The 25,188-nt window shown below is 42.6% G+C and overlaps 1 protein-coding gene and 1 long non-coding RNA gene across 2 annotated transcripts in view; one reads left to right on the top strand and one right to left on the bottom strand.

Moving 5' to 3' along the window:
• Positions 1-1,562: 1,562 nt before the first annotated feature.
• LOC121822436 (uncharacterized) lies at positions 1,563-25,033 on the bottom strand. The gene is made up of 4 exons (XR_013044437.1): positions 24,888-25,033; positions 13,563-13,741; positions 7,357-7,448; positions 1,563-6,279 (listed from the first exon to the last, which is right to left on the bottom strand). It is a non-coding gene; the product is annotated as an uncharacterized LOC121822436 (long non-coding RNA).
• Gtf2a1 (general transcription factor IIA subunit 1) overlaps positions 24,997-25,188 on the top strand; it is a 35,614-nt gene continuing 35,422 nt past the window's right edge. The window contains exon 1 of the mRNA XM_016005822.3: positions 24,997-25,137. The gene's annotated coding sequence lies outside the window, so the exon portion shown is untranslated. The remainder of the gene's footprint in view (positions 25,138-25,188) is intronic.

Below are 25,188 nucleotides of genomic sequence, written 5' to 3'. Positions count from 1 at the left end.
CAGCCAGGCACTCATTCCAGGAACAGCTCTCATATAGCCTGTGGGAGCCCCGTGGGTACAAAGGACACTGCCATGCGAGTGTTTGGATCTGTGGCCCAGTGGCTGATTGAAGTTTAGACAGATTATATTTTTAGAATAGTTTCAGGCTCTCAGAGATTTCCCATATACTCTCCATACAAGCATCAGCACTGGGAGCATTGTGTTCAGTAGTGCAAGACGGGAAGCTTTTCCTTTGAGATGAGGAACAAGGCAGAGCGGCCCACTTTCGCTATTCCTGCCCATCATGCTGCTGGAAGCTTTACTAGAGGCAATTAGGGAAGGAAAAGAAATAAAAGGCATCCCAATTGAGGGGTGGGGAGAGAGACAGTAAAATGACCTCTCTCCCAGATGTTATGATCATGTGTGTGTAAAACCCTGAAGAGTCTGTAAAACATTGTCAAAATTAAGAAGGCAAATTTAGCCCCAGAGAGACAGCCCAGGGGTTCAGAGTACATACTGCTCTTGCAGAGGACCCCAATTCAATTCCCAGCATCCATAATGGGTGGACGAATCGGACCCCTCTGACCATGGTGGGTACTCACATGCACATACCTCCACACGGACAACATACACACACACACACACACACACACACACACACACACACACACACACGATTAAAAATTAAAAGTAGCTGGGCAGTGGTGGCCCACGCCTTTAATCTCAGCACTCAGGAGGCAGAGGCAGATGGATCTCTGTGAGTTCCAGGCCAGCCTGGTCTACATAGTGAGTTGCAAGATAAGCCTGGGCTGTTACACAGGGAAACGCCATCTCAAAAACATAAATAATAAACAAACAAATGAAAATAAATCTAAAAAAGGACCCAATTTAGTGGAGTTGACATCAAATCAACACGCGAAAACTAAGAACTTCTTTGTACTAACATCTGTTTACAGCAGCAACAAAATAATAAAATACTAAGGAATTAATCTAGACAAAGAAGTTAAGACAAAACACAACAAAACAATAACTGGCTGCTCTCCCAGAGGACTGGGTTCCACTGATTCCCAGTAGCCACACAGAAACTTACAACCACCCATAACTTCAGTTCCAGGGGGCTGGGGAGCCAAGGCCCCCTTCTGGCCTGTACTGGTACCATGCGTGTCGATGATGCATAGACATGCGAGCAGGCAAAACAAACACAAATACACTTAACTACTTCAAAGTAGTTCAAAGTACACCAAACACCTAACTATCTAAACGTCTTACAAGAAAGTACAAAAGAACAAAAACTTCGCGGTTTTTGTTGTTTGATTTCTGTGTTTCCAAAGGTACAGACAACAAGAGAAAAAAATAGACAAGCTGGACTTCATAGAAAATAAATTTAAGCCGGGCGGTGGTGGCGCACGCCTTTAATCCCAGCACTCGGGAGGCAGAGCCAGGCGGATCTCTGTGAGTTCGAGGCCAGCCTGGGCTACCAAGTGAGTTCCAGGAAAGGCGCAAAGCTACACAGAGAAACCCTGTCTCAAAAAAAAAAAAAAAAAAAAAAAAAAAAAAAAAAAAAAAAAAAAAAAAAAAGAAAATAAATTTAAATGGGGTTGAATGTGATTTTAGCATGCCTGGGGACCAGGTTCAATCTTTAGCATCCTCAACCCACTCACCCCAAGAATTGGTGTGTGAAGATACTGTTGGGAAATTAAAGAGTAGAACTGCAACCCATATAACAGGAAACCAATTTGTAAATCATGTAGTTTGACAGGCCTTTAATATGCACAACATAGAGAGAACTCTTAAATTTCAACAAAGCAACCCAGTTCAAAAGGAACAATGGATTGAAGTAGAGATTTTTCCAAAGATGCCAATGGCCAATAATGGAAAATGTCTAACATAACTAGGCCTTAGGGAGATATGGACTGAAAACATAAGGTATCACTTTATAAGTCATTAGATGATTAAGAAAAATCCAGAAAATAAATGTTGGCAAAGATGTGGAGAATTTGGAATTTGTGTGCAATGTCAGTGGCTGTATAAAACAACACAATTAGTGTGGAAAACGATGCAGCACTTTCTCAGAAAAATAAAAATGTAATTACTGTGTGATCCATCAATTAATTCCATGTCTGGATCTATACCCCAAATAATTGAAGGCAGGGTTTCGAACTGATATCTAGATGTTGTGGCATATAAAGAGACATTTCATTTGTTTATGCTGTCAAATATGTGTTTTGATGATGCAAAGATGTGTTGCATTCTATTATGTTGCATTTGTTGAACACTGGGAAGCCGTGTTACTTTGCCTGTCTAAAATACCTGATTGGTTTAATAAAGAGCTGAACGGCCAATAACAAGGCAGGAAAAAGGACAGGCGGGGCTGGCAGGCAGAGAGGATAGATAGGAGGAGAAAAAGAGGGATAAAGAAGCAAGAGAGATCATGGATCAAGAAAAGAAGGGGCCAGCCCCCCCAGCCCCCCAGCCAGCCTCGGAGTAAGAGTGAAAGTAAGATGACAGAAGTAAGCAAAGGAAAGATCTTGTATAATATTAGAGGGTCCAGCCTTAATATTATACACCCCAGGGGCTCAGGAGAGGGAACTGCTAATGGCGAGGACTGTTTTCGGGAAATCTCAGCACACTGAGCTCTATAGTCCACTTGCTCTAATTCCTCTGGCATAACATTCTTTATACACAGCTTCAGTTCTGTTCTCATGTCTAGCTCCTTTCTTGCCTCATTTCTCTCTATTTATCTACTGTTCCCTCTAAGTTCTATCTTAATTCTCTTGTCTTAATTCTGCCTCATCTAGGTCCTTTTCATCTCATTCTTACCCAGCTAGGACTTCCCCATCTGGCTCTTCCTCATCTTCCATCTCATTCCTCTAGTCCTCTCTTCTAGCCCTTCAATCTAGTTCTTCCCCACCTCAGTTTGTTCCTCTCAATTTCTTTTGAAAAACCAAAAAAAAGACAGGGTTTCTCTGTGTAGCCCAGGCTGGCCTCGAACTCACAGAGATCTGCCTCCCGAGTGCCACCACCACCCGGCCCTCTCAATTTCTTACCCATCTAGTTCTTCCATTCTCTTTTCTGTCCCTTGTGCCCTGGAAGTCCTGGTATATATACACTTACAAGCAGTAATACCTTGGCAGTGCAAAGCCAGGCTTCCAGGGTCAAACGGAGGGGTGGTATGAATCGTATAGAGGAGCAATAACCGTTAATTATCATTTGCAACTCCAAAGGGAAGTGACCAATGGGGAAATGAATTAACTAAAGGCTAAATTTGGGTAATATCTAAGAAGAGGGAATCTTATATGCTCAACTATAGTCTTAAATGCGATTGCTAGAAAATGTTAAGAATCTATAAGTTGCTAGCTAGGTCAATGGGAGAAAATAAAACTGTCTTCTTTTTTCCTGTGGCTCCTATCTGTCCAAGCTATCTGCTGTTTTTCTGCAGGGTGGGGAAAGGTGTGCTCAGTCACTAGGCAACCTGTGTACAGCTAGATGCCTCTGGTGATAGTTAAAGGGAGATCTGGAACTAGAGGTAAGATTTGGGAAAGGAGGAAGTTAAGCTTAACTGGCACATCCGCCAGGCCTTCTCAAACAGGTAGCCTGGATGCTTAAGTCTGTTCTTAGAGAGTACAGAGGTATCTCTGATAATGTACTTTTCTCCATCTGGGGATGGACCTGGCCAGATGCTGCCAATGATGATAATTACAAGGAGGCTTGAACTGGGGTTCTGGCTGTGCATAGCTGTCAGTGCACAAGGTTATCTAAATATACCTAGAAGTGGTTAGGTAAAGAGAGGTCTATAAAGTTAGTAAGGCTGTAAGAAAGGAGGGTCTGAGCTAAATTGTGTAAAGCTATTACTTAATGTCCACCTGACCTAGGTAGTGTCTCCTTGTGGAATTTACCTTAAATCAGGAGACTTGCATGTGGACTGTTATTTCTGCTAGTTCTTGAAAGTGGCTAAGGGAAATATCTGATTCTAGAGGAGGCTTTTCCTGAGGCTTTTCTCCAAATACCTTAAATGTGTACGTCCAGAGAGTGATCAGTCCACACTGTTAGGCCTTCTTAGGGAAAAATCAATTGGGAAAACTATGAAGGCATACATGGTTTTCATAACAGTATACAGCTGATATATAACAAGCCAAATAACACCAAAAGCTCCCTGAAATTTGGCTTCCTCTGGAGGAATTCCTTGATCCCTCCAGGTAGTGACTTTGTCATAGCCAGCTGAGTTCTTATGATATATTCCTGTGGCCCACAGCAGAAAAAGCCTAGAGGCAAAAGGTAGATGGAAAGGAAAAGATCTTCACTAACCCCACATCTGACAGAGGACTGATCTCCAAAGTATATAAAGAACTCAAGAAACTAGACATCAAAATACTGAACAATCCAATTAAAAAATGGGCTACAGAGCTAAACAGAGAATTCTCAAAAGAAGAATCTCAAATGGCTGAAAGGCATTTAAAGAAATGCTCAACATCATTAGTCATCAGAGAAATGCAAATCAAAACAACTCTGAGATACCACCTTACACCTGTCAGAATGGCTGTGATCAAAAACACTAATGACAGTCTATGTTGGAGAGGATGCGGAGAAAGGGAAACTCCTCCACTGTTGGTGGGAGTGCAAACTTGTATAACCACAGTGGAAATCAATATGGAGATTTCACAGAAAATTTGGAATTGATCTACCTCAAGACCCAGCCATATCACTCTTGGGCATATACCCAAGGAATGCTCAATCATACCACAAAGATACATGCTCAACTATGTTCATAGCAACATTATTTGTAATAGCCAGAACCTGGAAACAACCTAGATGCCCATCAACTGAAGAATGGATTACAAAAATGTGGTTCATATACACAACGGAGTACTACTCAGCAGAGAAAAACAATAACATCATTAAATTTGCAGGCAAATGGATGGAACTAGAAAATATCATCCTGAGTGAGGTAACCCAGACTCAGAAGGACAAACATGGTATGTACTCACTCACAAGTGGATACTAGATATAAAGCAAAGGACAATCAGACTGCAACCCACAGATCCAGGGAGGCTACCTAGCAGGGGGGACCCTAGGATTACTGTGGCTTATAATAAATTTTGGTTTTACTCAATCACTGGGCAAGCTTTAGTGAAACATTTCACTATTAGGATAGGAATTTGTACTGTATCAAGCTGATGAAAGAAAATGCTGGCCATACTTTCAGAGGGGAGGCTAAAATCTCTTTAGATTATGTATTAGCCTATAGAAAAATGTCTGCCATAAATCAAACAGTGAAGGGGAAGATGAGTAGGAATCTCACTTACACAACTTAAGTAAAACATAGCTCTCTGGACAGATGAAGATAGGTCTCTTCTGTATCCCAGAATCTAATCAATATGTATATGTATAATTCAGCTATTATTTGGCTTAAAAGGGCTTATTGGGAAATGTTATCATTTTTACTGTTTTATACAGAGAAAATATTTTACTGTTTAAAATAAACCTTGGACTTTTGAATTATAACCTGTTTTTATGTTCAAAAGAAGAAGGAGGAGGAGGAGGAGGAAAGAAAATTCAGTACAGACTGTGACGCTCCACGGCTTCTGTTCAAAATGTCTGCTCCAGTTGTATAGAAGTTCATTGAGTTGTATAGTCTTTGTGTCTGGTTAATTTTGGTGTGTGATTGTTTTTAACTATTTTTATAATAAAGTTTCAGGAATTAAAAAGGTAGATGGGATAATTTAAGTTAAGGAAAGCTGACTAGAAATAAGCCAAGATAAGGGAGGGCATTTATAAGAAAGAATAAAAAATAAGCTTCTGTGTGATTTATTTGGGAGCAGGGTGGCAGCCCCCACCAAAGCCGTAAGTAAAAAACAACCAACTACATCTATATAGTCACAGCAGCATCATTTGTGATACCTAACACTTGAAAGCGAACCAATGTCCATTGCCACATAAATGAAAGGCTGGAAATACACATAATGGACTGTTATACACCCTTAAAAGGAAATGGTGTTCTGGCACCTGACAGCATATATGAACCATCTGGGAAAGATGCTGAGAGAAATAAGCCTGATTCAGAAGGCTAAGCGTGGCATGGTTCTTATACAAGGCACTTAGTCAAAATCATACAGACAGAAAGTAGACTGAGAGGAATGGAGATTTTTTTTGTTTATTAGGTATATATCGGATGTGCCAAACACAAAGAGTTCTAGAGGTCCTTGCTGGTACTGACTGCACAACACTATGAATGTATTCGCCATGACTAAGCTCTTCACTTAAGATGGATATGACAGTAAATCTCATTTTATGTGTGCTTTACTACAAGAAAAACAGAAAAATCATTTGATACCTAGCCCCTATGCCAACCAAATAAACCCCATCTGGGGTCTTTCACAGTAAAGCTTCTCAAAATGGCCACCTGTAACTGAAAAGTTTCTCTCTGGTCCTGCCAAGCCTCGGCAGTCCTGCGGCCCACTTATAAAATAATCACTCAGAAGCTTATAGTACTTATAAACTGTATGGCTGTGGTAGCCTTCTTGCTATCTAGTTCTTTCATCTTAAAAACCCATTTCTATAAATCTAGCCACATGGCTCCTGGCTTACTGGTGTCTTACATCTTGCTACTGATGGCGGGTCTCTACTCAGCCTTCCACCCCCCAGAATTCTCCTCTCTCCTTATCCCGCCTACACTATACTTCCTGCCTGGCTACTGACCAATCAGCATTTTATTTATCAATCAGAGCAACACATTCACAGGCTCCCCAGCAGCTACCATTCTCCCACTTCCCTCTGACTTCATTCCGATTTCTCATCCATCTCTACCATCACACTAAGGTACGCTTTTGTCATAGTCTTCCAAGGTGACAAACCTAAGGTCCTATCTGCCATCGCCTTGCTTGCTTCTCAGCAGCATCTGACACATTTCATGGTTCTCTTCCTGACACGCTTCTCTCTTTCTGTTGTCTCCCCTCCCCTCCCCACCCTCCTCCTGACTGACATGGTCCTTCACAGTTTCTTTCCATTTGAGGGAGCCTTTTCTCTTCTGGGGTTCTAAGTATGAACGAGCCTCCACTTTCTCCCCACAGCTCCTCCAGCGATCATGTCAACCTTCTGGCTATAATGAAGACGTTCCAAAGGCACTCCTGCCCCCCCCCCCTTTTGCTATCAGACCAGTGAGATAATGGTCTCCAAAGAATTGGAATTTCTCTTGGAGTCTCATGCTGGGAGAAGGAAAAGGTCAGAGCCTAGATTCCAGCCAGAGAATGGGATTTCACAGAGTGCTGACATGTCAGACCACCTCATGGGAGAGACTAGAACTGAAATATTGATGGGTGCCACTTCACCACACTTGGAAGAGGAATGCCCACTTATGCATGCCTTTTGTTGTCTCCTTACCTGCTTAGCTGCTGGCCTCCCTAGCCTGAGGAGTCCCCGCCATGTTTTCAGGAAACTTGATTTAGGCCAAGCCAGGATCGGAGGCATCAATGCTGAGGAGAATTTCAGTTATTTAGAATACAGAGAATTAGTTATTTGGAATATAGAGAATTTCAGCTGATACAGCAAAGCAGACTTAGAAACTATATAAAAGATATTTTACTTTAGGCTTGGGCATAAGGGTTCAGAGAAAGAGATGCGATCAGAGGTAAGGTAAGGCGCACACAAGTGGGGACAGGCAGTACCCAAGGGAGACTAGGGGTGTGGCAGGGAGAGGAAGCCACTCATTTTCTGAGGCTGCATCCAAAAGTCACTAAGAACTCCCCCCTCCCCATTCTGGATGCTTTGAACGGAATTATGATCTTACAGGGTAACCCTGGAAGTCAGTAGGGTTATACAAGGGGTAAGTACACGTCCTTTCCTTAGAAATGGGCTTTCTGGTGAGGTCACTAGAAATTGCAGGCTTATGGCTCTTTTGGGTAATAATTGTGCTGGGGTTCTTGCTTTGCACTGGCAAGGGCTTTGGCCAGATTCCAGAGTGAGGGGATCCCTTCCCTGTTCAAGTCTCCAAAACTCCCCCTGGCTTTCTGTACTACTTCAGTAATGGGGGTCGGTCCTAATTAAAATTTCTTCAGGAAGTGTGGCCCTGAGGGTAAGGATGGGCCCAATCCCCGCCTCGCAGGAAGATCTCTCACAGTTTGGGGGACTTATCTCATAGCTGAATCAGTACACACACGTTTCCTGGCATTTGTTTAGGATTCTTCTGTGAATCCTGACACTGCCGCAAGGCAGAGAGAAGCTGAGAACTGTACTTCCTCGGTTCTAGACAAAACTGTAAATGAATCCCGCTCCTTTCACTGGTTCCTCGAGCTTCTCCTGGTTTTCAGGAGAGAGATCAACACACCTGAAATTCTGGTCATATCATGGCTTAAATAAACAGAATTGGCAGGACTTTTTCCACTTGTGACCCCTTTCACCAGAGTGGGGGTAGTGGTGAAATTTTGTGGGTTTTTTTGTTTTGTTTTGTTTTGAGACAAGGTCTCACTGTGTAGCTCTGGCTGGAACTTGCTATGTCGTCCAGGCTGGCCTCCAATTTACAAGGATCCAGCTGCCTCGACCTCCCAAGTGCTGGGATTGAAGATGTGTGCCACCACATCCAGCAAGAATGGCTTAAAATTTTTTTTAATATTTTTATTTTTAATTATGTTCATGTTTATGCATGTGTGTGCAGGTTCCATGGAGGGTAGAAGAGAGTCGATCCTCTGGAACTGCAGTTACAGTTGTAAGCTGTTAATGTGGGTGTTGGAAATTGAACTCTGGTCCTTTGGAAGAGCAGCAAACAGTCTTAACTGCAGAGCTACCTCTCCAGTTCCACACTTGAATATTTTTTTTTATGTATCCCTGGGTATATAGGCATATAAAATAGGTATATAGGGTTGGGCATGTAGCTCAGGTGGAAGAGTGCTTGCCTAGCATGTGCAATGCCTTGAGTTTGTGTCCAAGTATCACATAAACTGGCCTAGCAGCAGATAACATAATCCAAGCAATCTGGAGGTACAGGCAGGAGAATCAGAAGTTCCTCCTCAATTATATAGTGAAGCCAAGGGCAGCCTTGAGCTGAAGTGTTTCAGGCAGCATTGCTTGACTACGCATGATGTGACAGCATGCACAGTTACAAAGTGCACACTGTGTGTTCATAACTAAGCCTGCACTAAGATCACACAATGCCAAACAAGTAAGAACTCCTAGAGACACATCAGAGTCAGATTCCTCATTTGATTTTAAATTCGATTTTGGTCAATGTGCTTTCAGAATCTTTCTTTTTGCCAAATGTTTCATGATATCTGTAGTAGGACAGGCCCCTAGGGTCGAGGAAATTGGCTCAGACCAGTTGCCAAGGCATGAACATAATGTACTCCTTAAGAGCCAACCTGGAGTCTTCCTGAGGGCCTAGCAACAGGAGCTGTCAGTGTTCCCAGTCACTGCCAGAGTTCCTAGTTGCTGTCAGAGTTCCTGATCATGCCCAGTCAATGAAGGATGACCACACAGACTGGGTGTGGGGAGGAGGGTATGTATATAAGGCCTTCCCTGTTATTGAGTAAAGGAGGTTGTTATTTGCCTTCAACAGATTCCTGGTGTCTGTGTCATTGACACTACACCTTCTTGCCCCCCTCCCCTGAGGGAGCCATTAGGATCCAAGCTACAGATATCCACCTCCAGTTATGCAACCCCAAACAGGTTCACAACCCACAGTGTAAGATGCTGTGGCCTAGAACACAGACTGATGCTCAATAGACATTTGTTGAATGAAAAACACAGTGCCTGGAATCCTAGCACTCTGAAGAGGCAGAAACAAAAGACTCAAAGTTCATCGTCACCTGTAGCTACACAGTGATTTCAAAGCCAGCCTGGGATCTATGAGATGGATCTTAAAATGTATGTTTTCTTTTATTGAATGAATATAAAAATAATGATAATTAGGCATAAATTATAGTCATAAGATATATTTTAAAACAAGAATACATACAAAGTTTAGGAAAGAGAGGATTTCCAGATATTTTTGAAATAGGGACAGCTTTAGTTTTTCTCTTGAGACAAAAAAGAAACAATCACAAGAATTAAAAAAAAAAAAAAAAGAATACTGGAGCACACTCACCTTAATTTTCCTGTGGATGTGGCTGTCTAAGCAAAATATATAACAACTATGTCAAACACTATCACTTTCCACATGTTTAAGACCAAGACCACAGGGGTTGGGGAGAAAGAGGAGAGGCAAGGGGAAAGTCGGGGGAGGGGACAGGAAGGAGAGTCAGAAAGAAGGGATTTAGACCTGTTGGTCTTTGGCTGAGATGAGAGAGAATTTAGACGCAAATATGTGTGGAATTCTATGCTTTGAAAATGAAGCCATTGTTATCAACACATTTCACCGTGGAGTCTAGAAATATGAAATGTTTCCAGACATTGTGCTTTCAGGGCCCAGTGTTTTTTTTTTTTTTTTTCTGAGTTCAGGCATATTTTGCCATCCCATGGCCAACTGATCGTATTGAATGCCATTTACCTCACATATTATAATACAATATACCTGAAGGCTAGAAAAAGAAAAAAAACCCACCATTTTAATCTAACAGTTATTGAGGAATAACTTGAAATACATTTTACACTTGAAAAATGAGCAATGATATAGCTTGTCTAGATGTTGATATAAAGAATCTAGTTTTAAATACATTGAATCATCCCAGGAAACCAAGTGATGGTTTTTAACTGAGAGAGAAACAGATTAGTTACTCAAATGATTTAGCTCAAAAAAGCTGAAAGAAAATATACTTAGAGATGTGTGTTTAATTTCAAACTGGCAATTGATTTCTTTTCTGATTCTCATTTTTACAGATGGAAACATGCATGTCTTTGTAGGATAGATGTGTGTCTCGTTGGTAGCCTGGGTTCACAACTGTGCCCTAATTTCCTGCTTCTTTTTCCACTCCATCACTCAGTAAGATCTAGGCAAGGACAATGTAGAATTCATCACTTAATCTTTTACACTATCAATATTGTCAACGTTTCTGACATTTACTGAAGATCTACTTTGTGCCAAGCACTATACAGGGGTTTTGGGGGGAGTTATCTCTTAATTCTCATACAGTTCTCTAAAGTAATTACTGAATGCCATTTTATTTTTTTAACTTTATTTACTTTTTGTCTTTCACATCGTGCATCTCTATCCCTTTGTATCCACCCTCTGCTACCCCCCCAAAAGCCTCCCCCCACCCAAATATAATAAAATTCAAAAGAAAAAAATCTCATCATGGAAGCTGTAGTATGACACAGCGAGTCTTGAAGTAAACCCTTTTATCCATATACCTTTACTTGCAAGTGTTTATTGCAAAGAGTCACTGGTCTGGTTTGAGGCCTCTGGTCTCTGCCACACCATCCTTGCTGGGCCCTCACTGGGACTCCTTTTGGATATCCTGTTGTTGTGTTGTGGAGATCCTTGTGTCGTGGAGATCCTGCAGCTTTGGGTCTGCAGGACCAGCCCCTTCACCTGTTCCAGCATAGATGACAGATTGGGTGGATTTGGGGGTGGGCCAAGTTATAACCCTGTTTCTGGGCCTGGGTAGTTGCAGGCTTTGTTAGCCTGCCAGCTCTCTCCCATCCTTTGCACCAGGGTGAGCTCTCCAGCATTGCCCTTGCTAGTTCACCCTTTGCAGTCATAAGCAAGGGGGACAGGGCCAGTTCTCAGGCTGTCACATCCTCTGGGTAGGTTCTCCCACACTTACACCTACAGTGCTGCCCAGGCAAGGTGTAGGGGACACTCTCCTGAGCAATGCAGTTGGTGGGCGGCAGGGACAGCTCCCCTGCTCTTATGACCTCAGGGCCAGCTCTCCCACTGCCACAGGCAGCGAGGGGTCAGCATGGGGTGGTGGTGGTGGTGTGGTGGGGATTGAGGTGGTGGTGGTGGTGGTGATGATGGTGGTGGTGGTGAATGCCATTTTATAAATGAAGTAATTTGCCAAAGGGAGGACAGCGCTTGAATCCATTTGTCTCACGCACACTCTGGAACTTGTGGTAGCAGGATCTTTCCAACACTTTCTCTTCTAATTACTGAGCAGCAGCATTGGCATGGGCACAATTTGCTTTTCTTTTTCCATAATGGGAGGTATGCCATTGGCCCATTAAGTAAAATGAAAAGAATTCTCCTTCCCAATTTTCAACCACTAAATATGACCATCCTTCATTTTTCTTATTTTATGGAAGCATTTACAATTTATAGTGTTACTAGATGGCAATGTTTTCCACTAGAAAGAATCTCACTAGAGCATGACTACTCTTTGCCAAATTCAGTAATTGAGAAATTGCTTTTCAAAACAGGAAAGTGAAGGCTTTTGACTGATATAGAAGCAGAGGAAATCTGTTATTCAAATGATTTTACAAAGCCTTTTTTTGTTTGTTTGTTTCTGGAGAAGGAGTCTCACTATGTAGCCTTGGCTGTCCTGGAACTATTATGTAGACTAGGCTGGCCTTGAACTCACAGAGATCAAACTGCTGAGATTAAAGGTGTGCACCATCATGCCCAATAATAACAAATATTTTTTGATGACCAGGACAACTATATTTAATTGGAGTGAAGTCATTGTTTCAAGTCTTAATTTTATCTACTATGTTTCTTTTCTCTCAAACTTATATAATCTATAAGGGTAATTTATATAATTAAGAAATATAACGATTTTGGAGAACAAGATGTTCCAATGCAAAACCCTCACAAGCTCCTGGGCAATTCCATATTGCTAAGACAGGTGCAAAGAACCTTGAACTTGTACCTGTAAAATTTCACAAATAACAATGACCTTCGATGAAGTTATTGCTTAATCCAAGTTTCAACTTCCTACCCACAATTCAGGAATAGGCTCACTTACCACCTCACTGGACTATCTATGTTGTCTTTCTGCTGTTGTGATGAAACACCCAAGAAAAACAACTTGAAAAAAGTAAAATTGTTGTACAACTTTTAGATGGTTTTATAATAAAAAATCAGGAGCCAGATATCGGGGGTGAAAGCTGAAAGATCAGAGAAGCAGAGCAAGCCACAGCCACCACCTATCACCTCACTAACTCCATGACTCCTCTGACTGAAATCCTCTGAGTCTTCACCCAAAAGGGTCTCAGCTGAACTGCCTTAGTTCCTGTTTCTTCAACCCCTTATATATCTTTCTCCACCCTGCTGTCACTTCTGGGATTAAAGGCATGTGTGCTTCCCAGTACTGGGATTAAAGGTGTGTGCCACCACTGCCTGGCTGTTTCCAGTGTGGCCTTGAACTCAGAGATCCAGATGGATCTCTGTCTTCTGAGTGATAGGATTAAAGGTGTGTGCCACCACTGTTTAGCCTCTATGTCTAATCTAGTGGCTGGCTCTGTCCTCTGATCCTCTGGCAAGCTTTATTGGGGTGCATAATATATCACCCACCACATAAAATATTTATTTTGGCTCAAGTTTTTCATATGTCCCATCTATGGTGAACTGTTTCCTTCACTTTGGGCCTGAGATGAAGCAGAACATCACGGTGGTGGTAACTTAGGGTTGGGAGGCTGCATCCATCATATGTACAGGAAGCAGAGGAAGGTAGGAGTGGTCAGAGTTCAGGACAATAGACCCTTTGAAGGCAGGAACCTACCTCTGCCAACTAGGCTGTTCAGCTATAATGGACTCAACACTGGATTAGTCCATTGATGAAGTTAATGGTCCCACGAACCACTCATCCCTCCACAGCATTCCAGCTGGGGACCAAGTGTCCAACCCATTAAATGTCCATTGGGGAGCCACTTTGTATCCAACCACAATACTGCAGTAGGCCTAAGGAGATAGTATATGATTAAAGTTTTTTAAATTGGCTGGAGAGATGGCTCAGCAGTTAAGAACATCTGCTGTTCTTATAGAGGACCAAGGTTCAATTCCTAGCACCCACATGATGGTTTACAACCACCCATAACTCCCAATTTTCAGGGGTTCCAGTGCCCACTTCCACCATCATGGACACCAAACACAAAAGTGTCAGACAAAAGACTCACACATAAAATAAATGTTTAAAAAGAGAAAAAAAAGTTCTTAAAAAGTTTTTAAAATGCCAAACAGTCATATAAGTTCCCACTAAACTGATTGCCCATTTGACAGAGTATACAAAGTCATAAACTACTCATTCTCATTTTTAAAAGTTCTTCTTGTTGTTAAAATATCTATTCTGTTTGCCTACTAAAACAACCTTACTTACACATTAGGTCTTGGTTCTCGAGAAAACATTTGAATGGTACCCTTGAGTTTTTGTTATGGTTTCCACCCCCCAATTGATTCTGTTACAGAAAGATGACACTTAAGTATTTGTGCATATTTATTACTTTCTTCTATTTTTAAAGACAATTTAATTTTAATTTTAATCAGTGACTCACTATGTAGTCCGGGCTGTCTTGGAACCCACTATATTGACCAAGTTAGCATTTAATTTGCAAAGTTCAACCTGTCTCTGCCTCCTGAATGCTGGGGTAATACTTTCTTTTAGACTGGATCTATAATGATCTTTTTGTCTGTTTTTAAACTATTCAAAACCTTTACTTAGAACTGTAACTTCCACAGGAAAGAAAATTTTGGAGACCAATTACCTACATGTGATAGCTAATCATGTTACCTTGACTAGATTCAGAATCACCTTGGAAACATACCCCTGGTGTGTCTTTGAGGGAGTTCCCAGCTAGGTTTCACTGGGGGAACATACACCCAGATATTGTGGGTAACACTATCCCATGGGCTAGAGCTACACTGAATACAAGGTTAAAAGGGAGGAGGCCAGCTGAGCACTAACATGCAATCCTGTGCTACGATGTGACACAGTGGGACCAATTGTCTCATGCTCCTTCCACCATGCATTTACCACAGTGGCGGGCTGTAACCCCTCAACTGAAGCCAAAATCAGCCCCTTGTCTTAGTCCATGTTCTCCTGCTGTGAAGAAAATGTTGACCACAGCCAACTCTCACAAGGGAAAGCATTTAATTGGGTCTTGCTTTCAGAGGTTTATTCCATTGTCAGCATGGTGCTGGAGATGGAGCTGTGAGTTCTACATCCAGATCAGCACACAAGAGGAAGAGAGAGCCCCTGGGCCTGGCTTGGGCTTTTGAACCTCCAACCCACCCCTAGTGACACATTTCCTCCAACAAGGCCACACCTCCTAATCCTTTCAAGTAGTGCCTTTCCCTAAGCATTTAAATATATGAACCTGGGGGGGGGGCATTCTTATCAAACCACCACACCTTTGTTTCCCTAAGCTGCATTGGTCAGGGATTTTGCCAACGAGAGAAATAACTCGTATGCACCCTTTCCAGCTTTAGTGCGGCTTGCCCAGCCCTAGTGTAAAACTCTGAAGACTCTCGGGGCCTGGTGGGAAATATCGATAATCCTAGAACTCAGAAGTCTGAAGTAGGAGGATTCTGAGTTTCACACCAGCCTGGGCTACATAGCAAGATCATGCCTGTATATTAATTAATTGACTGATGAATGAATTAAAAATAGAAATGATCCAAAATTAAAACCTTTTTGAGTGTTGAAATGATGATGCTGGGAGAAAGCTCCCTGCCTGACTTCACCTGAAGGACCACCCTCAAAGTACGGGCACACTACAAATACTGTGTGAAATTACCTTCAGGCTGTGTGAACAAGGTATGTGTGAAACACAAATGAATTTTGTGTTTTGAGTTGGGTCCTAAGTCATTCTAGAAATCTGGAAAAATCCAAAACACTTCTGGTCTCAAGCATCTTGGATAAGGGATACTCAAGCTGTAGTAATAATTTTCTAAGACATCTACACAAGCATCCTAATTTTTACCTGTTTACCCCCTCCTAACCACAGCACTTGTGATTATAAAGCTGAGACCCAAGAATCAGATATAGAGGAAATGAATGTAATTAAACCCGACATTTAGTGGTGGTTACATTATACTATAATACCAGGCTTTCTTGGGAGTTTCCACCAAGTCTGGAAGATAAACCATATAAATATGGAACTATTATCAATGGTAACATAATGCTGCATTGGGTTTATTTGTCAAAGTTTTAGTTACTTTAAAAAAGATTTATTTTAGTTCATGTGCATGAGTGGAAGTATACCACAGCACGCAGTGCCGTTCAGATGCCAGAAGTCAGGTCCCCTGGAACTGGAGCTGCACACAGTTGTGAGTAGCCATGTGGGTGCTGAGAACCGAACCCGGGTCCTCTACAAGAACAAGTGCTCTTAACTGCTGAACCATCTCTCTAGCTCCCCACTTAGATTTGTCTTGTATGCGTATGTTTGTGTGTGTGCACATGTGTCTGTGTGGCTGCCCACACAGAGGCCAAGAGTCAACGTCATGTTTCTTTTTCTACTGCTCTTCACCTTATTTCCTGAAACAGGGTCTCTCACTGAACACGGAGGAACTATTTCGGCTCCATCAGCTGGCCAGGCAGACCTGGAGAATTCCATCTCTGCTTCCCTGTATCGGGCCTGTAGATATGTTCTACCATGCCTTCCACCATGCCTGGCTTTTAAGTGAGTGCTGGGACTCCAAACTCAGGATCTCATGATTGTAAAGTAAGCACTTTACCCAGCCTGGTCTACACAGCGAGTTCCAGGACAGCCAGGGCTACACAGAGAAACATGTCTCAATTCCCACCCCCAAAATATAAATAAATAGACAGACAGACAGATAGATAAATAAATAAATAGAATTAAAAAATAGTATACTGAAACCCATTGTACCCTGCATTCACTTTTAACCATGTTCAACATTGGTCAAACTTGTTTCTTTTATACCTATCCATGCTTCTGTTTTTGAATTACTTTGAAATAAATCCAGAGCTCATACCAATTAATTCTTAAATTCTTCAGTATGATCCTGGCTGTATCACTTTAACTTCTACCACTGTAGTCACATTTTTCTTTCTCCTTCTCTTCTGTTTGTTCTCTTTTGTGTGTCTCTTTTAAATTTGTATTTTTTATTTTTATTAAAGTGTAGGTGTGTGTCTGGAGAGAGAAAGAGACAGAGACAGACAGACAGTCAGCGACCATGGGGGCCAGAAGTGCATGTTAAGAGTCCCTGGAGCTATAGTTACAGGTGGTTTTGAGCTGTCCAACACACGTGCAGGGAGCTGAACTTGGGTCCTCTGGAAGAGCAGCAAGTGCTCTTAACTGCTCAGCCACTTCCATGGCCCCACTGTTTGCTCTCTTAAGGATACTTGTTAGATTGAGGTCTAGGTAATGTGGCAATTCAACCTAACTGGTGCCCTTATAAAAAGGGAAGTTGGGGAACAAAGGCAAGAGGGACTGGCTTGTAAAAAGGGAGGCATCAGGCGTGGCCACTCACACCTGCAACCCCAGCACTCAAAAGGCTGAGGCAGGAGGATTTCCATGAGTTCAAGGACAGTCTGGGCTACATAGTGAGTCCAAATTATGTACAGATTAAGGAATACAGGGGTTGCTGGGCTCCTGACACTGGGAATAATCAAGGAAGAGATATTATTTGCATTGTACAAAGAAACAAGATCAGTAGGAAATTTGTATTGAGAACAGGCACACATCATTACTGAGACTGAGAAATCCAATGACCAGCCAGCCACCTACAAACTGAAGAACCAGGATTCCATTGGTGTAATCCAGGGTGATTCCAAAGGCCTGGAAAGTTGCAAGAGCCAGTGGTATAAGACCAGGTCCAAATGTATAGGACTGAGAACCAGAGTGAGAGGCAGAAACTGAAGGACATTATGTTCTATGTTCCCAGTCCCTGCTCAAAGCCCCCCAAAACCGGAAATACTGAAATCCTAGGGAAGACGACAGATGTTTCAGTTCAAGCACAGAGAGAATTCACCTTCATGCTGCCTTTCTGTTCCACGGCAGCCACCAACAGATAGGATATCAGTGCACATTTATGATCCTAATCTTCAGTATTTAGTTTACTGACACAAATGCCAACCCCTACTGAAAACACTTGTACTAGTGACTTCTGCATAGTTGTAATCAAAATACCTAAGAGAACAACTTCAAAAGAAGGAAAGATTTAATTCATAGTTTCAGACTCTCATGGCAGGGAGGTAAGGCAGAACAGACTGGCTCACAGCGTAGTGGGAAAGAAGCAGAGAAAATAGGATTACACAAAGGGCCAGGCCAAGATATAAGCCCAAGGGAATGCCTCCAATGACCTATTTCTAAAACAGGCCCCATTTCCTACTTTCATCAACCCCCAGTAATCCAATACCATCATATTACTACTCATCAAGAGAATAATCTATTTACTAGTCCAGAGCCTTGAGAATCCAATCCCTTACTAAAACTCCATCCATTGGCAGCCAAGCATCCAGTGCATATCCAAACCACAATACATCTTTAGAGACACACTCATAAAATAATGTTTTATTACTTATCTGGACACTCATTAGCCCAGGCAAGTTAACACAGGACAATTAACCATTACAGGATTCTATCCAGTGTCAGTAACTGTATAGACCTGCCCATACCTAAGTTTCAGAATGCTAGTTTCCAAAGACATGAGAAAAATAATTCTTGTTTAAACTACTTAGTGAATGGTACTTTGTCACAATAGGAATTAAATTCTCCTTTTTTTGGTTATTTGTAGGAAGATATTCCACATTTGGTTTGGATGAATAATAATTGAGAATTTTGTTTAAAGTAATTTTTTTTTTTTATTTTTGAGACAAGGTTTCATGTAGCCCAGGCTGGACTTGAACTTATGTAGTCAAGAATGATTTTGAGCTTTTGATACTTTTGCTACTGCCTCAGTTGTTAAGATTACAGGCTCACAGCACTATGACCAGTTTTGGGAAGTCCTGGGGATAGAACCTAGAACTTTATGTATACTATATACTCTACCAACTGTCTTACATGCTTCTGTCCTAAGGAAATATTTTTCTTGTACCATTTATGGAGCTGTTGTAGGGTATCCACCAGAGACTACTTGGACACGGTTTAAGTCAATAAGAAAGCCCTTATTAGAAGGCTGGTGATTACACTGCGTGTTCAGGATCCCAATGTAGCCTTGAGCCTTTCTCGGGGTAAACTTTTTTTTTTTTTTAACCTGTATTTATTTATTTTTTTAAGATTTATTTATTTATTATGTATATAGCATATGTGATTGTGGGCCAGAAGAGGGCACCAGATCTCATTACAGATGGTTGTGAGCCACCATGTGGTTGCTGGGAATTGAACTCAGGACCTCTGGAAGAGCAGTCAGTGCTCTTAACCGCTGAGCCATCTCTCCAGCCCCTCGGGGTAAACTTTTAAGTACAAAAACCATATCCTGGTTTGACATACTTCAGTTAACAAGAACAGTTAGCTAGAAGTGGAACTATAGAAACCAAAAAGCAAGCTTAGTACTTTAGAGATTTTCCCAGAAGCATGGACTTGATGGACCTTGATGGATTAGGTCTTTGCTTTTGTTAGTGATGCTGTCTATGTGCTGAGTTTTTTTTTTTTTTTTTTTTTTTTTTTGTTTTTCGAGACAGGGTTTCTCTGTGTAGCTTTGCGCCTTTCCTGGAGCTCACTTGGTAGCCCAGGCTGGCCTCGAACTCACAGAGATCCGCCTGGCTCTGCCTCCCGAGTGCTGGGATTAAAGGCGTGCGCCACCACCGCCCGGCAAAGTAAAGAATGGGATTCTTTTTTTTTTTTTTTTTTTTTTTGGTTTTTCGAGACAGGGTTTCTCTGTGTAGCTTTGCGCCTTTCCTGGAACTCACTTGGTAGCCCAGGCTGGCCTCGAACTCACAGAGATCCGCCTGGCTCTGCCTCCCGAGTGCTGGGATTAAAGGCGTGCGCCACCACCGCCCTATGTGCTGAGTTTTATGGTCGGAAAGTGTCTTTACTATCTCCAGGCAACCCTGATTCCTGCTAGTGAGAAATAGTTCAAGATCATAACCCAGAAACAACTTTTACTCAGCTACTGGACTGGTCACTGTTTTGAAGCTCTTTGAGGTACATATTTTATAAAATAAAAAATTGAGAGGTTTCATTCTTGTTTTAAGAAAAGCACTCTGGACTCTTCTTAGAATCAGTAATTAGACATTTCTCAAGAGCACTGGCCTTGAAATCACACACAAGCTAGGTACTAAGTGTACTTGTTGCTGCTAGGTTGATTTCTTCTAGATCTCTTCAAAGACAGAGGAAAAGAATTATGGGAAAATTCGTCATAATTCTTAAGATTCAGTACTAAAAAATTTTGTTTCTGCTGTTTCTTGCATCTGTTATTTCTTCATTCCCACACTGACAAGAGATTAGCATTTCAGTCTGTAGACTAGGTAAGGATGGTTTTCACTAATTTGCGTGTCATCATGGAGGTCCTGGGTCTCCAGAATATACAGGTTTTGTTTTTTGTGCCCCACCCTCCCTTTGAGACAGTCCTTGCTGTTCTAGGACTCACAGAGATCCTCTTGCCTCTGCCTGAGATTAAAGGTGTGGCCACCATGCTTGGTTTATGCAGGTCTTTCTTTCTTTCTTTTTTTAAAATCTTTGAACTTTCCTTTTTTATTTTATTTATTTTAATTTATTCATTTATTTTACATCCTGACTGAAGTTTCCCCTTCCACCACTGCCCTCACCCAATCCATTCCTCCTGTTCCTGTTCAGAAAGGGGCTGGCCTCCCATGGGTATCAATGAAGCATGGCATTATCAATTTAAGGCAGGACTAAGTTCCTCCCCTTGTATTAAGGTTGGCCAAGGCAACTCAGTATGAGGAAGAGCCAGCTAAAGCATTAGAGACGGCCCCTGTTCCCACTGCTAGAAGTCCCACAGGTAGACCAAGCTAATAACTGTCACTCCTATGTGGAGGGCCTGGGCTGGTCCCATAGTCTCCCTGGCTGTCAGTTCAGACTGTGAGCTCCTGTGAGCTCCCGTTAGTTGTTTCTGTGGGTTCCCTTGGATGTTCTTGCACTCCTGGCTTGTACAACCCTTCCTTTCTTCAGCAGGATTCCCTGAGCTAGGCCCAATGCATGGCTGTGGGTCTCTGCATCTGTTTCTAACCGTTACCAGATGAAGGCTCTCTGATGACAACTGGGGTCGTCACCAATCTATGGGTATGGCATTAACATTTTTTTCTCCAGTTGTGTTTGGTTCTATCCTAAGTCTCTGGGCCATCCAGCCTCTGGGCCCTGGCACTCCAGGCAGTGTCAGGGGTGGGCTCACTCTCGTGGTATAGGTCTGAGGCTACACCAGTCATTGGTTGGCTACTCCCATCATCTCTGAGCCACCCTTGCACCAAGGCTGTGTGGCTGGGCTGGTGTCCCAATCCCTCTACTGGAAGACCCGCCCAGTCACAGGAAACTACTCATCTACCATTGCTAAGTCTTATTGGGATTATCCTTGTAGATTCCTGGGAGTTTCCCTTGCACCAGGTTTCTACCTGACCCCAGCATGCAGCCCCTCCTTTCCATTCATCTCTTTCAGTACTCTCCCCATCCACCCACCCATCCATCCATCCATCCCCCAACCCGATCCATCATGTTCCCATCTCCACCCCCCTCTCACCCACTCCATCTACTCTTCCCTGAGGTCACAGGAGACAGGCTGTATCCTCTCCTTGCTCTGCTAGTCTTGGCTATATTTCACTGGCATAGAAGGTTGTTCACTTGGATTTGCTTTTTGCTTATAAACTTCACATTTCCACATTACATTTTTTTTTTTTTTTTTAAATTCTGCCTACGGAACAGGAGTCTGTTCGGTGAAACACTGATACAAAGGCAGGATTTGCTTGGATGTCACAGGTCAAACTGCTAATGAGTTGTATCCCAAGATACCGACAAACTCTGCCTGATCTCTTTTCAGTGACTGGCCAGGCAAGTTGGTGAGTTAAGGACATGAGATCTCTTCTATTTTCTCTTCCCCAGGAGATCCATTTATGCAAGTATTTTTTTTATCAGCCTATATAAAACATTTTGAAGTTAGAGAAAGATATTCATTACAAAAAAAAGCACTATTATGTGTCTACATACATTAAAAAATCCAGTATGTGCCGGGCGGTGGTGGCGCACGCCTTTAGTCCCAGCACTTGGGAGGCAGAGCCAGGCGGATCTCTGTGAGTTCGAGGCCAGCTTGGGCTACCAAGTGAGTTCCAGGAAAGGCGCAAAGCTACACAGAGAAACCCTGTCTCGAAAAACCAAAAAAAAAAAAAAAAAAAAAAAAAAAAAAAATCCAGTATGTTTCATACAAAGCTATAAAAATTAGAAGTTTTCAAACTTTAGGCAAAAAAGGGGGAGGGGCACTTAAAAATGATGCTGTTTTGCTTGAGTGATTCCTGGCTACAGTCTTTGTTTTATAAATTAAAGGGCTAGAGGTTCCGAAATTTTAATTAATTAATTAATTAATTAATTAATTAATTTGAGACAGGGTTTCTCTGGATAGCCTTGGCTGTCCTAAAACTCACTATATAGAGCAGGCTGGCCTCAGAACTCACAGAGATTCATCTGTCTCTGCCTCCTGAGTGCTGAGATTAAAGGCATGTGCCATCACTGTCCAGTCCAAGTTCGAGAATTTTGATACAAGATCAGAAAATACCTCAAACTTGCTGACACACACACATTGTGACTGAAAGGGTATTACAGCTAAACGAAGAATTAGAAACAATACAGAATCCATGGTAGGTGTTTAGAAGTCAGGCACACGGGCACTGGAGAGGGGAAGCATCTTGGGAAAATATTAATTAAGTGCTAGGCATTGTTGCAATCTAGACTGTACAGACAGGGAATCTTACAGCCAGCAAGTAGTCTGATGGTATTATCTTTTTCTAAGACAATTTATTTTTTATTTATGTACATATGTATGTTACCTCTTGTGTGCAGGTACTAAAAGAGATGGAGCAGTAGTGGTTGTTAAGTCTCCTGATGTGGGTGCTGGGAAACAAACTCTGTTCTCTGGAAGACTAGCAAGTACTCTGAACTGCTGAGTCATCTCTCAAGACCTTAAAGGAATCCTTAAAAAAAAAAAAAAAATCAGCTGGGCAGTGGTGGTGCAGGCCTTTAATCCTAGCACTCAAGACACAGAGCCAGAGGGATCTCTGTGAGTTCAAGATCAGCCTGGTCTACAGAGTGAGATCTAGGACAGAGAAACTATAACTATACAGAGAAACCCTGTCTCGAAAAACAAAAAACAAACAACAACAACAAAAAATCCAATTAACACTGATTTCATAAATCAGACCTAACAACAGAGATCTCATCAATCTCCTGTGAAGATTAATTCTGTAGAAGGAAGTTTATGAATTCGCTTCCATGTTCTATCTTAACCTTAACTGACGGCAAAACACCTGATCACTTAGTTACAAATACCAAGTGGCAGGAAGAAAAGCTAGGTTCAAAAAGTTCCTAGAATGTATGCGCACAGTTTTTCAAAGTAACAGGGAGACTCACTAGGAATGGGCCTCCTCAGTTTTCAGACTAATTGTTACCTAAATGTTAAATACGTTCAGAATGTTGATTGTATCAGTTTCATATACCAAGAATACTTATGTCCTGTTAATTATTTTAAAGTGCTCCAGGCGGGGCGGTGGTGGCGCACGCCTTTAATCCCAGCACTTGGGAGGCAGAGGCAGGTGGATCTCTGTGAGTTCGCGGCCAGCCTGGGCTACTGAGTGAGTTTCAGAAAAGGCGCAAAGATACACAGAGAAACCCTGTCTCAAAAAAAAAAAAAAAGTGCTCCATACCAGACACGCCTGTGCAGGAAACTGCTGAGCCACTTATTGGCCCACCCGAGTGGTACACGCCTTTGATTCCAAGCACACACAAAGGCAGAGGGAGGAGGACCTCTGTGAGTTCAAGGCCAGCCTGGTCTAAAAGCTCGATACGCAGTCCTCGATGTCCTGAAACTTGCTATGTAGACCTTGACTCAAAATGTTAAGGCAGAGAATGGAGCTGGTGTTGAAATCCCACACATGCCTTTAGGTTATGCAGAGGCAGATGGCTTTCTGAGTTTTGAGGCCAGCCAGGTCTACAAAGGGATTCCGGAATAGCCAGGGCTACAGAGAGAAACTTTGTCTCAAAAACAAACAAACAAACAAACAAACAAATCCCAAAAGCAAAAAACAAAACAAAAAACCCAAAATCTCAAAACCAACAACGAACAAATCCAAGAGAAATCTCTCGACAGACTTTTTTTTTTTCCAGACAGGTTCCTCTGTGTAGTTTTGCACCTTTCCTGGAACTCACTCTATCCCAGGTTAGCCTCGAACTCAAGAGATCCGCCTGGCTCTGCCTCCCGAGTGCTGGGATTTAAGGCGTGGGCCACCACCCGCTCAGCTGAGAGAGACCCTTTTATGTTCAGTTTCTCAGTATTCATGGCCTTCTGTCTTTTCCAATTCCTTCCCCGAGGTCGTAGGAGACAGGCTGTATCCTCTCCTTGTTCTGCTAGGCTTTGCTGTTTCTTTTTTTTCTTTTTAAATTTATTTATTTATTTATTTTTTGTTGTTGTTCCCCAAATCCCCAGGACCAGGAAAAGTGGCACTGTAAACCCTGCCTACGGAACATTCCGTGAAACACGGATGCAAAAGCAGGATTTGCTTGGATGTCACAGGTCAAACTGCTCATGAGTTGCGCTCCAAGATACGGACCAACTCTTGTAAGGGACAGGCCAGGCAAGTTGGTGAGTCAGGGGCAAGGGTTTCAGAGGTGGTTAGTCACTATGTGCTGGCCAATGTGCAAATCACAGTACTTTGATAACATTACAAAACAAAAGCAATGCAATTGTCGGGGAGTCCACAATCTAGTGGGTTGGATCCGAGTTTCGTTTTCTTTTTCCTTTTTTTTGTCGTTTCTACCTCCCTAGGAAGTCACGTAAAGATCACGAGAGATGGTAGGAGGCTGAATCTTTGGGGGGGGGTTACTGTAGCCAAAGCACGTTATAGCCTCCATCTGTCGAGACAGGAGTTCCTAATTCAGGAGCGAGCACCAAGCTTTCACCCCCTTCAGACGTCGACACCCAACTTTACCGGGTCTATCCTTGGCAAAGAGGCGCGAAACTTCCTCTCCGTCTGACCTCCGCGCTCGCGAATCAAAAGATGACTCCGCATTTCAAACTGTCCCAAGCCCTGACCGCGCGCGCGCGGGGGCCGGAAGCCGGGCCACGTGACGTGCCCTCCCGAGAGCCGGTACCCCCCCACCTCCACCCCCACCCCCCCAAGGCTACTCCACGCCTCATCTCCACCAGGGAGGTCGGATGCCCACCGGAAGCGGTGCTAAGTACCCTGGAACCCGGGAGGGTGGTAGTGGTGGTGGTGGTGGCGGCGGGGG

The sequence above is a fragment of the Peromyscus maniculatus genome, chromosome 14 (genome assembly GCF_049852395.1).
Source record: "Peromyscus maniculatus bairdii isolate BWxNUB_F1_BW_parent chromosome 14, HU_Pman_BW_mat_3.1, whole genome shotgun sequence".
NCBI classification, from domain to species: domain Eukaryota; kingdom Metazoa; phylum Chordata; class Mammalia; order Rodentia; family Cricetidae; genus Peromyscus; species Peromyscus maniculatus.
Note: the sequence above shows the minus strand (reverse complement) of the source record. Positions and strands in the feature narration are given on the sequence as shown.